Genomic DNA, 4,468 nt, shown 5'->3' on the forward strand with positions numbered 1-4,468 from the left:
TACTTCAGACTTTGAGGTAGCCAGCTCCTCAACTTTTCCCTGTGCATGATTTTGGGGAAGAGGTTTTTTTGTTTGTTTGTTTGTTTGTTTTACAGAGATCACAAATAGGCAGAGAGGCAGGCAGAGGAAGAGGGGGAAGCAGGCTCCCTGCTGAGAAGAAAGCCCAATGTGGGGCTCCATCCCAGGACCCTGAGGTCATGACCTAATCCAAAGGCAGAGGCTTAACCCACTGAGCCACCCAGGTGCCGCAGGGTGAAGCAAGAGTTTTTCTTGTGCAATCCCCTGCTTGCTGCTCTATCACTTGCTCTCTCTCTCCCCCTGTCTCACTCTCTCTACCTTTATCTATCTCTCTCCCTATCTCTCTTTCTCTCTCACCCCTCTGCAGTCAGGGCTCCCTCTGCTCCACAGCACCAGCAATTCTTTTCTCCCCCAAATCAACTATCTGCAGCCCCTACATTCCATGATGTGGCTGTTTTTCTCACTCTAGATCTGCAGTTTGTTCTCCCAGTTCTCAAATCAATTTCTTCAGTGTCCATAATGACTTGATATTCATCTGGCTATGTTGGAGGGATGAGGGAAACATAGGGTCCTTCCACTATCTGCCATCTTAACTCTATAGGTATACTTTTAAGTCACTTCCAAAATCTTTGGGAACCTGCAACTTTAAAGTTTTTCTAGGTTAAATGATAAATTGAGTTAAACTAATTGAACATCTAAGTCTTTTCCAAATGTGATAAAATAGCAAAACATTGATTACTAATCATAAGTTTGTCTACTTTCATCTTATTATTACAGAAAAAACTGAAGATAATTTTGGGTCTGTTAATAAATAAGCTTTATTAAAAGATTATACTATAGAAAACACATGTTTCTAAAAATTATATATTAATAAAGTTGCTGATCTAAAAAATTTCTGGTATGACAGTTCACAATTATTATATACTTTCTACTAGAGATTAAGGCTTTAAAGCATTAAACATTCTAACATATGTAATTAAGACTATTGGAAATAATAAGGAAAACAACTCTGTATGCAAATAAAATGAAGTAGTTGTTTTGGTAAAAATGTTATGAGGGTTGGGAATATATTTTTGTTAAGAAAAAAATATAATTTTATCCTAAAATAAGACTGGTATAAAGAGGAAAACCTTAGGACAAAATATAAATGCAATTTTTTAAAAGATTTTATTTATTTGACAGACAGAGATCACAAGCCGGCAGAGAGGCAGGCAGAGAGAGAGGAGGAAGCAGGCTCCATGCTGAGCAGAGAGCCCGATGCGGAGCTCCATCCCAGGATCCTGGGATCATGACCCAAGCCAAAAGCAGAGGCTTTAACCCACTGAGCCACCCAGGCACCCCTAAATGCAATTTTTTTTAAAGATTTTATTTATTAGACAGAGAGAGAGAGACCACTGGTAGGCAGAGCAGCAGACAGAGAGAGAGAGGGGGAAGCAGGCTTCCTGCTGAGCAGAGAGCCTGATGTGGGGCTCGATCCCAGGACCCTGAGACCATGACCTGGGCCAAAGGCAGAGGCTTAACCCACTGAGCCACCCAGGCATCCCTAAATGCAAATTTTTAACGAAGTTGTAAAGAAGAATCTTTAAAACATTTTATGCATGGTCAGGATGAAGATTAAAAGAAATAGATACACTGGACGGAGATTAAACTGTTTTTTCTCTCTGTTAAAAGATAACAAGATTTGCTTATATTGTCGGTCTACTTTAAATATATATAAACAATTTTTTCCCTTCATCTGTCTCAAAGCAAAAACAAAAACAGTTTCTTTGTTTTACTTTTATCAGGTCTTCAATTAATTAAAGAATTAAATCTTCTCAATATTAAGAAAGATAAGTCTTGCTAATAACTATTTAACCTTCTGTAGACTCTCTTATTGTCATCTTAGTTACATAGATACAGTATTATACAGCGATCTGTAATCCTACTTAAACATGAGCTTTAAAACATTCTCAGTCTCTGAGAAACAAACTGAGGGTTTTAGAAGGGAGAGGTTTGGGGGAAATGGGTTGGTCTGGTGATGGTTTTTTTGTTTGTTTGTTTGTTTGTTTTTTACAGAGATCACAAGTAGGCAGAAAGGCAGACAGAGAGAGAGAGAGGAAGCAGGCTCCCTGCAGAGCATCGAGCCCAATGTGGGGCTCGATCCCAGGACCCTGGGATCATGACCTGAGCCGAAGGCAGAGGCTTTAACCCACTGAGCCACCCAGGCACCCCTGGTGATGGGTATTAAGGAGGGCATATATTGCATGGAGCACTGGGTGTTATACACAAATAATGAAACTTAAAGCACTACATTGAAAACTAATGACATACTGTAAGGTGACTAACATAACATAAAATAATAATAATAATAATAATAATAATAAGGAAGCACACCTTGGCAATAAAAACTAATATACCTCTCACACACAAAAAAAACCTTCTGGAGATTTTAACAAACTTTCACAAAATTCAAACTCTAAATGAAGCATTTTTGACAAATTAGATTTATTCATGTGCTATGATAAGGAGCATGGGAACCATTGTCAATGTACTAATGATAATTTTTCTTTGGTTTTATTATATAGGTAAATGCTTTAACAGTCCATAAATTCCTGAAATTTTAATATGTTGTTCCATAATGTAATCACCTGTAATTCTTTTTTTTTAAAAATAATTGTTTATTTGAGAGAGAGAACACACAAGTGGGGGTAGAGGGAGAGAGAGAGGGAAAAGCAGACTCCTCACCAAGTAGGTAGTCCAACAAAGGGCTGATTCCGAGGACCCTGAGGTCATGACCTGAGCTGATGCCAGATACTTAAACAACTGAGTCACACAAGCACACCCCACGTAATTCTAATTATTAAAATGTTATATGTCATACAAATAACAAAATTTCCTTGTCAACTACATTGTAATATACTCTGACCAGATCTTCAACCATGGGCATTTTGAGTCTTGTCTTTTAGAGCTATTGCTTTGATGATCTTGTAAAATGTGTTTCATCTTTAAAAAGATTCATGGGAAGGACTTTTGATGAATACAGGTTTCTATTACTCTTAGGATCATGAAACTAAACTGAGTAATAATCTCTAGAACTAATGAAAGAAAAACACTACATTCAAACAAAGCAAAAATTAGTAGCATAATACTAAATAAAATTTTTAAAAGGTAATTACAGTTTTATGGCTCTTTTTAAAAATATTACTAGTTCACTATGTTTGTTCTTCCAAATTATTTTTTTCTCTTTTCTATAACTTAAGAAATCTATTTATAAAGAAATATATCAAATTTATCTTTTTCTTCCTGATGACTCCAGAATTTAAAAGCTCTCAGTAAGTATTCTTATACTAATGGTGATTAGGATTATTTCATAATTTCAGTAAGAATCTGTTTTGCCTATAATAAGACACCATTATAGAAATATTTGTCATATTATCAAGGCTTTGAGTAGAATGTTATATTTGAGAGGGACACGTATAGAATCAAATGTGACCAGATAGCTTTAAGGAACTAAGACTGACTTCATGGTGCAAATAAAGCCCTTTTTTAAGAATCAGCCTCGTACCTTGTTTACAGAATTCCCAAGAGCCTTATCAGAAGAGCAAGTAAGATCACTTCCTGGCAGGCTCAGGAAACTCAAGATATTTTGGGGACCTCAAAAAGAAGGGAAGTAACCCAAATCTATAGGTAGTATAGGTAAACCTGATCAAAAAGGGAATATTTAAAGGTTAATTCTAAAAATGCTCATAAAAAGTTCCAGCAGAGCAGATGTAAAAGACCCTAGGTGTGCCTGAATGACTCTGTCAATTGAATGTCCAACTCTTGATTTCTGCTCAGGCCATAATTTTACAGTGGTGAGACTGAGGCCCACATTGGGCTGTGCACTCAGCAGGGAGTATTCTTGAGATTCTCTCCCTCCCCTGCTCTCTCTTTCTCACTCTCTAAAATAAATAAATATTTAAAAGACACTATATGGGCAGTTACATTTTTTTAAAATATGGAATACTTCATGAATTTGCATGTCACCCATGCATAGGGGCCAAGCTAATTTTCTCTGTATCGTTCCAATTTTAGTATATGTGCTGCCAAAGTGAGCACGGGCAATCACCATTTTTGCTGCACGTATATAAATAATTAGACCTCTTTTGTTAATACTGGATTTTATGAATAATTAGTCTTAATTTCCTTCTTGGAAATGAGGGTGACTTTAGAGAAAAAAAAGTGTTTCAGTAGCACACTTTTGCAGATGTTAGATTCTAGTTCTAATTTATTGAGTGTTTGTTGTTCACCTATAAAGCTGGGCTGGATCTTAATTTTTTCCAGTTTCCTAGAATATCTAGCTATGATTTTCCAAACTAAGGTTACAGTTTTCTCCCATTATTTTGACTTGGGATCACTTAAGGAGGAAATGTTAATTCATAATCACACCACAGGCCAGGTAAAAGTTAATATCTGTAAATTTTACAATCAA

The 4,468-nt window shown here is 36.3% G+C and overlaps 1 non-coding gene across 1 annotated transcript; it reads right to left on the reverse strand.

The window, feature by feature from the left end:
- Positions 1 to 3,988: 3,988 nt before the first annotated feature.
- Positions 3,989 to 4,095, reverse strand: LOC122897791. The gene has a single exon (XR_006382632.1). It is a non-coding gene; the product is annotated as a U6 spliceosomal RNA (small nuclear RNA).
- Positions 4,096 to 4,468: the final 373 nt, after the last annotated feature.

The sequence above is a fragment of the Neovison vison genome, chromosome X, assembly GCF_020171115.1.
Source record: "Neovison vison isolate M4711 chromosome X, ASM_NN_V1, whole genome shotgun sequence".
Taxonomy (NCBI): Eukaryota; Metazoa; Chordata; class Mammalia; order Carnivora; family Mustelidae; genus Neogale; species Neogale vison.